The sequence below is a fragment of the Arachis hypogaea genome, chromosome 6 (genome assembly GCF_003086295.3).
Source record: "Arachis hypogaea cultivar Tifrunner chromosome 6, arahy.Tifrunner.gnm2.J5K5, whole genome shotgun sequence".
Lineage (NCBI taxonomy): Eukaryota > Viridiplantae > Streptophyta > Magnoliopsida > Fabales > Fabaceae > Arachis > Arachis hypogaea.
In genome coordinates this window covers 53,244,192-53,257,627 of record NC_092041.1, presented here as the reverse complement: position 1 = coordinate 53,257,627, position 13,436 = coordinate 53,244,192, and the positions used below count along the sequence as shown (strand labels likewise).

General features: G+C 39.9%; 1 non-coding gene across 1 annotated transcript; it reads right to left on the bottom strand.

Annotated features, from left to right (window-relative positions):
- Positions 1–1,736: 1,736 nt before the first annotated feature.
- Positions 1,737–1,844, bottom strand: LOC112700361 (small nucleolar RNA R71). Its single transcript, XR_003153268.1, has one exon. It is a non-coding gene; the product is annotated as a small nucleolar RNA R71 (small nucleolar RNA).
- Between the last annotated feature and the right edge of the window lie 11,592 nt (positions 1,845–13,436).

The following is a 13,436-nucleotide window of genomic DNA, read 5'->3' as shown; positions in this document are numbered from 1 at the left end:
AGAAGTATGAAGTAGTCAACACATGATAAAATGCTCCTACTTATGATAATAGTACATTTTAAATGAAAAAAGAATCTCCTCAATCAATTCATCAATAATTTAGCAGATCTTAACCATTTAAAAGATACTAGCTAGTATATAAATTAACAAACTGTTTTCATGCTTGTCAATTTATAATTTTAATTCTCTAGTTTTCATTAAAGAAAAAGCTAAGATATACATATAGAATGTCTAGTGTGTTCAAATAAAAAATTTTACAATTGATTTAGTAGAATTCAATGAAAAAGAACTATAAATTAGTACCAAGTCCACGAGGGAGACAGACAGAGACACAAAGTTATGTTATGATTTGTGAATTCATGAAATGATTATAATTTAGTAAATAAAGTCAGGTCACAGAGGACATTATTGCAATTGCATCCAAAACATTCATCATTTCACCATTGCACATTTGCACCTTTGCTACAATTAAACTATAAACCAAACAAGTAAACAATAAATAAAAAAAAATCTAAAACTAATAACCTTAAGAATCAATTTATGATCAATGTTATATATATAGAAAAGTGAAGCTTTGGAGCTGGAGCAGCGACGTGTACGCGTTCCTTGCGCGTACGCGTTCCTTGCGCGTACGCGTTCCTTGCGCGTACGCGTGGATGTGCACTGCTAGGATCGATGCGATGAAGCCAGTGCGAAGAAGCCAGCGCATTTGCATGTTTGGGCGAGAACCTCATGGACGCGCACACGTGCATTACACATATGCGTGGATTGTAAAACTCCAAGGACGCGTACGCGTGCTTTTCACGTACACATCGATGCTCGCACGTGACTTTTAAAGTGAAAACGTGACTGGCAATTTCAGGGGAGTTCCAGGCCCAGTTATGAGCAGAGTTTTGACGCCAAAAGGCATAGAAAGACCAAGGATTGAAGGGATCAATGATCATTCACACAATCCACACATTTAGTTATTTTTTGTTAGTTTTTGGAAGTTACATTCTAGAGAGAGAAGCTCTCACTTCTCTCTAGGTTTTTGCTTTTTCAACTCTCAATTTCAATTCCTCTCAAATTCTCCTCTCAATTTCATAATGTCTCTCACTATTTCTCACCAATTGTTTGAGAAAATGACAACTTTAGCTATGGAGTAGATTCCTCATTCTTGGCTTGGGGGTTGAGTTGTTGGAGACACTTGAATTGTCAGTATCATTTGTTAATTATCAATTAGGAATTGCTAATTGACTTGTATGTCACTAAAGCTAGACTTCCCTAGGATTTGACTATGACTTGTGACTCAAGTTGATTATTTTCACTTGACTTTCCTCCATAGTTTGAGGTTAACTAAGTGAAGCAATGACCAATTATTGTCACAATAATTGATAGAAATTATGATGATAGAACATCCAATTCTCACCCCTAGCCAAGGCTTTTATATTGATTGATTGTTATTCACTTTTATTAGCTTGATTTCTTGTACCAAACTCCGAAACAACAAAAGAACTCCTAATCAATGATGTGCATCTTAAGGAAACTCCTAGGGAGAACGACTCGAGACTAATACTCTCGGTTATTGATTTTGAATTGTAGACACACATTTTCTATGTTTAATGTGGGATTGCTTATTGGTTTAGACAATACTCATGATTGGATTTATTGATAAATTCTACACCAATATAAAATCACTCATCAAGGATATTGTGAATGAGTTCTTGGAAAGATTTTACCCTCCCCAAATCATTAACAGATTGAGAGTTGAGGTACAAACATTTAGACAATAAGATGGTGAAACTCTCTATGAAGCATGGAAGAGATACAAGGAGTTGACAAGAAGGTGCCCTCCAGGCATGTTTAATGAATGGGTACAACTGTACATTTTCTATGAAGGACTGTCACAAGAATCAAAGAAGGCCTTAGATCACTCTTTAGGAGATTCACTCAATAAGAAAAAGACAATTGAAGAGGCCATAGACATTATAGAAACTGTGGCCAACAATGAATTCTTCTATGCCTCTGATAGGAGTACCAATAGAGGGGTGATGGAGCTGAGTCACATGGATGTATTGCTAGCTCAAAACAAGTTGATTACCAAGCAATTGGCAGACCTCACCAAGCAGATGGAGAGGAACCAAGTTGCAGCAGTCAATACTCAGCCACCAGCTCAAGAAAGAGTGAATGCAGAGGAATAAGGTAATTGGGAGAAGGCTAATTATGTTGGAAACTCATCAAGACAACCCCATGATCCATACTCCAAAACCTATCATCCTGGTTGGAAGAACCACCCAAACTTTGGGTGGGGAAACTAGCAAAACCAGTACCAATATCATAGACCTCACAACTCCAACCAATACAATAACTCCACTTACCAACATTCCAACCAAGGATCATACCAACCCCCACACAACAACTCTTACCAACCTCCAGAACAAGAACCAAATAACCATTATCAACCTCCCAACTCCAACCTACCATCACCATCTGACGATAGATTATCTCGTATTGAGGCCATGCTTGGGGATCTTTACAAGGAGGTTCAAGACAACAAGGCATTTAAGGATGAGGTAAAGTCTAATTTGAAGAACCAGGGAGATACTATCAACAAGCTTGAATCTCAAGTAGGATACCTCTCTCAGCAAATTCCTAAGCCTACTGACAGCTTTTCAAGTGACACTGAAAAGAATCCTAGAGGAGAAACAAGGAAGGTAAGGTGGGAAGAGTGCAAGGAAATTACTTTAAGAAGTAAGGAGACTTTGGAGGAAGAAATTAGCAGTCCAACAGAGCACAACCAAGGGGTTATGAAGGAGAATTTGGAAGGGATACAACAAGGAATTAACCATGCACAAAGGAAGGAGCCAATGGAGAAGGAAGTCCTAAAACCTTATGAGCCAAAAGCACCATTCCCTCAGAGACTCAGGAGTGGTGAGAATGAGAAGACATACTTTCGGTTCCTGGATATATTTAAGTCTCTTCATGTCAACATTTCCTTCATTGAAGACCTCCAATAGAAGCCTTCATATATTAAATGCATGAAGGAGTTGCTAACCAAGAAAAGTCCATTGAAGGGTGGACAGATGGTGCACGAAATTGTGATCATCAATGGCGCCATCAACATGGTACGCTCAATTGCAATCTCAACTCTTTATCACAACTTCGCACAACTAACCAGCAAGTGTATTGGGTCGTCCAAGTAATAAACCTTACGCGAGTAAGGGTCGATCCCACGGAGATTGTTGGTATGAAGCAAGCTATGGTCTCCTTGTAAATCTCAGTCAGGCAGATTCAAATGGTTATGGATGATATACGAATAAGGCAAAAAGATAGAGATACTTATGTAATTCATTGGTGAGAACTTCAGATAAGCGTATGGAGATGCTTTGTCCCTTTCGTCTCTCTGCTTTCCTACTATCTTCATCCAATCCTTCTTACTCCTTTCCATGGCAAGCTGTATGTTGGGCATCACCGTTGTCAGTAGCTACAATCCCGTCCTCTCAGTGAAAATGTTCAACGCACCCTGTCATGGCACGGCTAATCATCTGTCGGTTCTCAATCAGGTTGGAATAGAATCCATTGATTCTTTTGCGTCTGTCACTAACGCCCAGCCTTCAGGAGTTTGAAGCTCGTCATAGTCATTCAATCATTGAATCCTACTCAGAATACCACAGACAAGGTTTAGACCTTCCGGATTCTCTTGAATGCCGCCATCAATTCTAGCATATACCACGAAGATTCCGATTAAGGGATCCAAGAGATAAACATTCAAGCCTTGTTTGCTTGTAGAACAGAAGTGGTTGTCAGGCACTCGTTCATAAGTGAGAATGATGATGAGTGTCACATAATCATCACATTCATCATGTTCTTGGGTGCAAATGAATATCTTAGAACAAGAATAAGCTGAATTGAACAGAAGCACAATAGTAATTACATTAATACTCGAGGTACAGCAGAGCTCCACACCTTAATCTATGGTGTGTAGAAACTCCATCGTTGAAAATACATAAGAACAAGGTCTAGGCATGGCCAAGAGGCCAGCCCCCAATAATCTAAGAACTAGACGTCCAAAGATGATCTAAGGATCTAAAGTGATCAAAAGATCCAAGTGATCAAAAGATGAAAATACAATAGCAAAAGGTCCTATTTGTAGAGAACTAGTAGCCTAGGGTTTACAAAGATGAGTAAATGACATAAAAATCCACTTCCAGGCCCACTTGGTGTGTGCTTGGGCTTAGCATTGAAGCTTTCATGTGTAGAGACTTTTCTTGGAGTTAAACGCCAGCTTTTGTGCCAGTTTGGGCGTTTAACTCCCATTTTTGTGCCAGTTCCGGCGTTTAACGCCGGGCAGTTTTGAGCTGAATTGGAACGCCAGTTTGGGCCAACAAATCTCAGGCAAAGTATGAACTATTATACATTGCTGGAAAGCCCAGGATGTCTACTTTCCAACGCCGTTGAGAGCGCGCCAATTGGATTTCTGTAGCTCCAGAAAATACACTTCGAGTGCAGAGAGGTTAGAATCCAACAGCATCTACAGTCCTTTTCAGCCTCTGAATCAGATTTTTGCTCAGGTCCCTCAATTTCAGCCAGAAAATACCTGAAATCACAGAAAAACACACAAACTCATAGTAAAGTCCAGAAGAGTGAATTTTAACTAAAAACTAATAAAAATATAATAAAAACTAACTAAAACATACTAAAAACAATGTCAAAAAGCTTTAAATTATCCGCTCATCACAACACCAAACTTAAATTGTTGCTTGTCCCCTAGCAACTGGAAATCAAATAAGATAAAAAGAAGAGAATATGCAATGAATTTCAAAAACATCTATGAAGATCAGTATTAATTAGATGAGCGGGACTTTTAGCTTTTTGCCTCTGAACAGTTTTGGCATCTCACTCTATCCTTTGAAATTCAGAATGATGGGCTTCTATAGGAACTCAGAATCCAGATAGTGTTATTGATTCTCCTAGTTAAGTATGATGATTCTTGAACATAGCTACTTTATGAGTCTCGGCCGTGGCCCAAAGCACTCTGTCTTCCAGTATTACAACCGGATACATACATGCCACAGACACATAACTGGGTGAACCTTTTCAGATTGTGACTCAGCTTTGCTAGAGTCCCCAATTAGAGGTGTCCAGGGCTCTTAAGCATACTCTTTTTGCCTTGGATCACAACTTTATTCTTTTTCTCTCTCTCTCTCTTTTTTTGTATTCACTGCTTTTTCTTGCTTCAAGAATCATTTTTATGATTTTTCAGATCCTCAGTAACATGTCTCCTTTTTCATCATTCTTTCAAGAGCCAACATTCATGAACAACAAATTCAAAAGACATATGCACTGTTCAAGCATACATTCAGAAAACAAAAGTATTGCCACCACATCAATATAATTAATCTGTTATAAAATTCAAAATTCATGCAATTCTTCTCTTTTACAATTAAGAACAATTTTTTCATTTAAGAAAGGTGATGGATTCATAGGACATTCATAACTTTAAGGCATAGACACTAAGACACTAATGATCACAAGACACAAACATAGATAAACATAAGCATGAAAATTCGAAAAACAGGAAAATAAGGAACAAGAAGATTAAAGAACGGGTCCACCTCAATGATGGCGGCTTGTTCTTCCTCTTGAAGATCTTATGGAGTGCTTGAGCTCCTCAATGTCTCTTCCTTGCCTTTGTTGCTCCTCTCTCATGATTCTTTGATCTTCTCTAATTTCATGGAGGAGGATGGAATGTTCTTGGTGCTCTACCCTTAGTTGTCCCATGTTGGAACTCAATTCTCCTAGGGAGGTGTTGATTTGCTCCCAATAGTTTTGTGGAGGAAAGTGCATCCCTTGAGGCATCTTAGGGATTTAATGATGAGTGGGATCTCTTGTTTGCTCCATCCTTTTCTTAGTGATGGGCTTGTCCTCAACAATGAGGATGTCTCCCTCTATGTCAACTCCAATTGAATAACAGAGGTGACAAATGAGATGAGGAAAGGCTAACCTTGCCAAGGTAGAGGACTTGTCTGCCACCTTATAAAGTTCTTGGGCTATACCCTCATGAACTTCTATTTCTTCTCCAATCATGATGCTATGAATCATGATGGCCCGTTCTATAGTAACTTCGGACCGGTTGCTAGTGGGAATGATTGAGCGTTGGATAAACTCCAACCATCCCCTAGCCACGGGCTTGAGGTCATGCCTTCTCAGTTGAACCGGCTTCCCTCTTGAATCTCTCTTCCATTGAGCGCCTTCTTCACAGATGTCTATGAGGACTTGGTCCAACCTTTGATCAAAGTTGACCCTTCTAGTGTAAGGGTGTTCATCTCCTTGCATCGTGGGCAAGTTGAATGCCAACCTTACATTTTCCGGACTAAAATCTAAGCATTTCCCCCGAACCATTGTAAGCCAATTCTTTGGGTCCGGGTTCACACTTTGATCATGGCTCTAGGTGATCCATGCATTGGCATAGAACTCTTGAACCATTAAGATTCCGACTTGTTGAATGGGGTTGGTAAGAACTTCCCAACATCTTCTTCGAATCTCATGTCGGATCTTCGGATGTTCACTCTTTCTGAGTTTAAAAGGGACCTCGGGGATCACCTTCGCCGGAGAAACCTCTAGAAAGAGGAAAGGGAAGGCAAAAGCTTCCACCTCCGAGTCATGGGAGATGGAGCGATTCATCTCAAGGGTGCTTCAAGACCACAACTTCATAGAAGTGGTCTTGATGCACCCTTGAGATGAATCGCTCCATCTCCCATGACTCGGAGGTGGAAGCTTTTGCCTTCCCTTTCCTCTTTCTAGAGGTTTCTCCGGCCTTGGATGCCATAAATGGGTATGGAAAAACAAAAAGCAATGCTTTTACCACACCAAACTTAAAAGGTTTGCTCGTCCTCGAGCAAAAGAAGAAAGAAGAGAGTAGAAGAAGAAGAAATAGAGGAGATGGGGGTGGCTTTGTGTGAAAATGAAGGAGTGAAGATGGATTTATATAGGGGTAGAGAGAGGGGTAGGGTTCGGTCATGTGAGGGTGGGTTGGGAGGGAAAGTGGTTTGAATTTGAATGGTGAGGTATGTAGGGTTTTATGAAAGATGGATGTGAGTGGTGAAGAGAAAGATGGGATTTGATAGGTGAGGGGTTTTTGGGGAAGAGGTGTTGAGGTGATTGGTGAATGGGTGAAGAAGAGAGAGAGTGGTGGGGTAGGTGGGGATCCTGTGGGGTCCACAGATCCTGAGGTGTCAAGGAAAAGTCATCCCTGCACCAAATGGCGAGCAAAAATGCTCTCTATGCCAATTCTGGCGTTAAACGCCGGGCTGGTGCCCATTTCTGGCGTTTAACATTAGCTTCTTGCCCTTTCCTGGCGTTTAACGCCAGTCTGGTGCCCCTTTCTGGCATTAAACGCCCAGAATGGTGCCAGACTGGGCGTTAAACGCCCACTTGCTGCCCTTACTGGTGTTTAAACGCCAGCAAGGTCTTCCTCCTGTGCTATTTTTCTTTCTATTTTTCATTCTGTTTTTGCTTTTTCAATTGATTTTGTGACTTCCCATGATCATCAACCTACAGAAAACATAAAATAACAAAGAAAATTAGATAAATATAACATTGGGTTGCCTCCCAACAAGCGCTTCTTTAATGTCAGTAGCTTGACAGTGGGCTCTCATGGAGCCTCACAGATACTCAGAGCAATGTTGGAACCTCCCAACACCAAACTTAGAGTTTGAATGTGGGGGTTCAACACCAAACTTAGAATTTGGTTGTGGCCTCCCAACACCAAACTTAGAGTTTGACTATGGGGGCTCTGTTTGACTCTGTTTTGAGAGAAGCTCTTCATGCTTCCTCTCCATGGTGATAGAGGGATATCCTTGAGCCTTAAACACAAAGGATTCTTCATTCACTTGAATGATCAATTCTCCTCTGTCCACATCAATCACAGCCTTTGCTGTGGCTAGGAAGGGTTTGCCAAGGATGATGGATTCATCCATGCTCTTCCCAGTTTCTAGGACTATGAAATCAGCAGGGATGTAATGGTCTTCAATCTTTACCAGAACATCCTCTACAAGTCCATAAGCTTGTTTTCTTGAATTGTCTGCCATTTCTAGTGAGATTCTTGCAGCTTGAACCTCAAAGATCCCTAGCTTCTCCATTACAGAGAGAGGCATGAGGTTTATGCTTGACTCTAGGTCACACAGAGCCTTCTTAAAGGTCATGGTGCCTATGGCACAAGGTATTGAGAACTTCCCAGGATCTTGTCTCTTTTGAGGTAATTTCTGCCTAGACAAGTCATCCAGCTCTTTGGTGAGCAAAGGAGGTTCGTTCTCCCAAGTCTCATTACCAAATAACTTGTCATTTAGCTTCATGATTGCTCCAAGGTATTTAGCAACTTGCTCTTCAGTGACATCTTCATCCTCTTCAGAGGAAGAATATTCATCAGAGCTCATGAATGGCAGAAGTAAATCAAATGGAATCTCTATGGTCTCATTATGAGCCTCAGATTCCCATGGTTCCTCATTAGGGAACTCATTGGAGGCCAGTAGACGTCCATTGAGGTCTTCCTCAATGGTGATCACTGCCTCTTCCTCCTCTCCAAGTTCGGCCATGTAGGTCATGTTAATGGTCTTGCATTCTCCTTTTGGATTCTCTTTTGTATTGCTTTGAAGAGTACTAGGAGGGAGTTCAGTAATTTTCTTGCTCAGCTGTCCCACTTGTGCCTCCAAGTTTCTAATGGAGGACCTTGTTTCAGTCATGAAACTTTGAGTGGTTTTGATTAGATCAGAGACCATGGTTGCTAAGTCAGAGTGGCTCTGCTTAGAATTCTCTGTCTGTTGCTGAGAAGATGATGAAAAAGGCTTGCCATTGCTAAACCTGTTTCTTCCACCATTATTATTGTTGAAACCTTGTTGAGGTCTCTGTTGATCCTTCCATGAGAGATTTGGATGATTTCTCCATGAAGAATTATAGGTGTTTCCATAGGGTTCTCCCATGTATTCACCTCTTCCATTGAAGAGTTCTCAGGATCATAAGCTTCTTCTTCAGATGAAGCATCCTTAGTACTGCCTGGTGCAGCTTGCATTCCAGACAGACTTTGAGAAATCATATTGACTTGCTGAGTCAATATTTTGTTCTGAGCCAATATGGTATTCAGAGTATCAATCTCAAGAACTCCTTTCTTCTGATTCGTCCCATTGTTCACAGGATTCCTTTCAGAAGTGTACATGAATTGGTTATTTGCAACCATTTCAATGAGTTCTTGAGCTTCTGCAGGCGTCTTCTTCAGATGAAGAGATCCTCCAGCAGAGCTATCCAAAGACATCTTGGATAGTTCAGATAGACCATCATAGAAGATACCTATGATGCTCCATTCAGAAAGCATGTCAGAAGGGCACTTTCTGATCAATTGTTTGTATCTTTTCCAGGCTTCATAGAGGGATTCACCTTCCTTCTGTCTGAAGGTTTGGACTTCCACTCTAAGCTTACTCAATTTTTGAAGTGGAAAGAACTTTGCCAAGAAGGCATTGATTAGCTTTTCCCAAGAGTTCAGGCTTTCTTTAGGTTGTGAGTCCAACCATATCCTAGCTCTGTCTCTTACAGCAAAAGGGAATAGCATAAGTCTGTAGACCTCAGGGTCAACCCCATTAGTCTTGACAGTGTCATAGATTTGCAAGAACTCAGCTAAAAACTGATGAGGATCTTCCAATGAAAGTCCATGGAACTTGCAATTCTGTTGCATCAGAGAAACTAATTGAGGCTTATGCTCAAAGTTGTTTGCTCTAATGGCAGGGATAGAGATGCTTCTCCCATAGAAGTCGGGAGTAGGTGCAGTAAAGTCACCCAGCACCTTCCTTGCATTGTTGGCATTGTTGTTGTTTTCGGCTGCCATGTCTTCTTCTTGTTTGAAGATTTCTGTTAGGTCCTCTACAGAGAGTTGTGCCTTAGCTTCTCTTAGCTTTCCTTCAAGGTCCTTTCAGGTTCAGGGTCAACCTCAACAAGAGTGCTTTTGTCTTTGCTCCTACTCATATGAAAGAGAAGAGAACAAGAAAGTATGGAATCCTCTATGTCACAGTATAGAGATTCCTTGAGGTGTCAGAGGAAAAGAAAAATAGAAGGAGGAGGTAGAAGAATTTGAACTTATCACCAAAGACAGAGTTCGAATTATGCATTGAGGAGGAGTGTTAGTCCATAAATAGAAGGATGTGAGAAGAGGGTAAAAAAATTTTCAAAAATTAAGTAAAAGATTTTAAAAACATTTTGAAAAACACTAATTGATTTTCGAAAACCAAGAGTGGAAAAAAAAATCAAGTGATTTTTGAAAAAGATTTTGAAATTAGAAATCAACAAGATATGATTGAAAACTATTTTGAAAAAGATGTGAATAAAAATATATGATTGAAAAGTTATGGTTTTTAAAAAGATGTGATTGAGAAGATATGATTTGAAAAAACAATTTAGAAAGATTTGATTTTGAAAATTAATGACTTGGCTAACAAGAAAAGATATGATTCAAACATTAAACCTTTCTCAACAGAAAAGGCAACATACTTGAAATGTTGAATCAAATCATTAATTGATAGCAAGTATTTTTGAGAATGGAAAGAAATTGATTTTGAAAACATATGATTGAAAAGATATGATTTGAAAAAGATTTGATTTTGAAAAATTTTGAAAACTTGAAAAAAATTTGAATTAAAAACAGAATCTTCCCTCTTGTGCCATTGGTGCACGAAATTGCAATCACACTTTTGCAACTCCGCACAACTAACCAGCAAGTGCACTGGGTCGTCCAAGTAATACCTTGCGTGAGCAAGGGTCGATCCCACGGAGATTGTCGGCTTGAAGCAAGCTATGGTTATCTTGTAAATCTTAGTCAGGATATCAGAAATTATCAGGATTGATTGTGAAAGACAAAAGAACATGAAATGATTACTTGTTCTGCAGTAATGGAGAATAGGTTGAGGTTTTGGAGATGCTCCATCTTCTGAATCTCTGCTTTCCTACTGTCTTCTCCATCAAACACGCAAGGCTCCTTCCATGGCAAGCTGTATGTAGGGTTTCACCGTTGTCAATGGCTACCTCCCATCCTCTCAGTGAAAATGTTCCTATGCTCTGTCACAGCATGGCTAATCATCTGTCGGTTCTCGGTCAGGCCGGAATAGAATCCAGCGATTCTTTTGCGTCTGTCACTAACGCCCCGCCTGCTAGGAGTTTGAAGCTCGTCACAGTCATTCAATCATTGAATCCTACTCAGAATACCACAGACAAGGTTTAGACCTTCCGGATTCTCTTGAATGCCGCCATCAGTTCTAGCTTATACCACGAAGATTCCGGTTAAAGAATCCAAGAGATAACTACTTAATCTAAGGTAGAACGGAGGTGGTTGTCAGGCACGAGTTCATAGTTGAGAATGATGATGATTGTCACGGATCATCACATTCATCCGGGTTAAGAACAAGTATTATCTTAGAATGGAAGCAAGCATGATTGAATGAGAAACAGTAGTAATTGCATTAATCCATCAAGACACAGCAGAGCTCCTCACCCCAAACCATGGGGTTTAGAGACTCATGCTGTGGAAGATACACAAAGAAACGTGTAGAGTGTCATGAGGTACAGATACAATGTCAAGAGATCCTATTAATAGTAAACTAGTAACCTAGGGTATACAGAAATGAGTAAATGACGTAAAAATCCACTTCTGGGTCCACTTAGTGTGTGCTTGGGCTGAGCAATGAAGCATTTTCGTGTAGAGACCTTTTCTGGAGTTAAACGCCAGCTTTTATGCCAGTTTGGGCGTTTAACTCCAAGTTTTATGCCAGTTCCAGCGTTAAACGCTGGAATTTCTGAGGCAGATTTGCAACGCCGGTTTGGGCCATCAAATCTCAGGCAAAGTATGGACTATTATACATTGCTGGAAAGCCCAGGATGTCTACTTTCCAATGCCGTTGAGAGCGTGCCAATTGGGCTTCTGTAGCTCCAGAAAATCCACTTCGAGTGCAGGGAGGTCAGAATCCAACAACATCTGCAGTCCTTTTCAGTCTCTGAATCAGATTTTTGCTCAGAACCCTCAATTTCACCCAGAAAATACCTGAAATCACAGAAAAACACACAAACTCATAGTAAAGTCCAGAAAAGTGAATTTTAACTAAAAACTAATAAAAATATACTAAAAACTAACTAGATTATACTAAAAACCTACTAAAAACAATGCCAAAAAGCGTATAAATTATCCGCTCATCAGCCATCCTACCATTCTGGGCGTTTAACGCCCAAAGCTCTACCCTTTTGGGCGTTAAACGCCCAGCTAGGCACCCTGGCTGGCGTTTAAACGCCAATTTTCCTTCATCACTGGGCGTTTTGAACGCCCAGCCTTTTTCTGTGTAATTCCTCTGCTGTATGTTCTGAGTCTTCAATTCTCTATATTATTAACTTGAAAAGACACAAATTAAAAAAAATTTTGGATTTTTAATGATGAGGAAAAATCAAAATGCAACTAAAATCAAATAAACAATGCATGCAAGACACCAAACTTAGAAGTTTGTATACTACTGACACTAACAATTTGAGAATGCATATGAGAAGCAACAAAACACACAAAACAAGAGAATTTAAAGATCAGAGCAAGTAAATCATCAAGAACAACTTGAAGAACAATGAAGACACATGATAAATGCAAGAAGAACAGAAACATGCAATTGACACCAAACTTAAAATGAGACACTAGATTCAAACAAGAAATATTTTTGGTTTTTATGATTTTGTAATTTTTTTTGGTTTTTTCGAAAATTATGTGGAAAAAGAAAATAAAGAGATTCAAAATTTTTAATAAGAATTTCAGGAATCATGCAATGTTAGTCTAAAGCTTCAGTCTAAAGGAATTAGACATGGCTAGCCAAGCTTCAGCAGGACATTGCATTCAAGAGCTAAATTGATGAAGATCAATCAGCTTTGGTGATGATAAGAACATCACCTTGAAACACTAGAATTCATTCTTAAAAATTCTGAAGAAAAACCTAATCTAAGCAACAAGATGAATCGTCAGTTGTCCAAACTCAACAATCCCCGGCAACGGCGCCAAAAACTTGGTGCATGAAATTGTGATCATCAATGGCGCCATCAACATGGTACGCTCAATTGCAATCTCAACTCTTTATCACAACTTCCCACAACTAACCAGCAAGTGTACTGGGTCCTCCAAGTAATAAACCTTATGCGAGTAAGGGTCGATCCCACGGAGATTGTTGGTATGAAGCAAGCTATGGCCACCTTGTAAATCATAGTCAGGCAGATTCAAATGGTTATGGATGATATACGAATAAGGCTTAAGGATAGAGATAGTTATGTAATTCATTGGTGAGAACTTCAGATAAGCGTATGGAGATGCTTTGTCCCTTCCGTCTCTCTGCTTTCCTACTGTCTTCATCCAATCCTTCTTACTCCTTTCCATGGCAAGCTGTATATTGGGCATC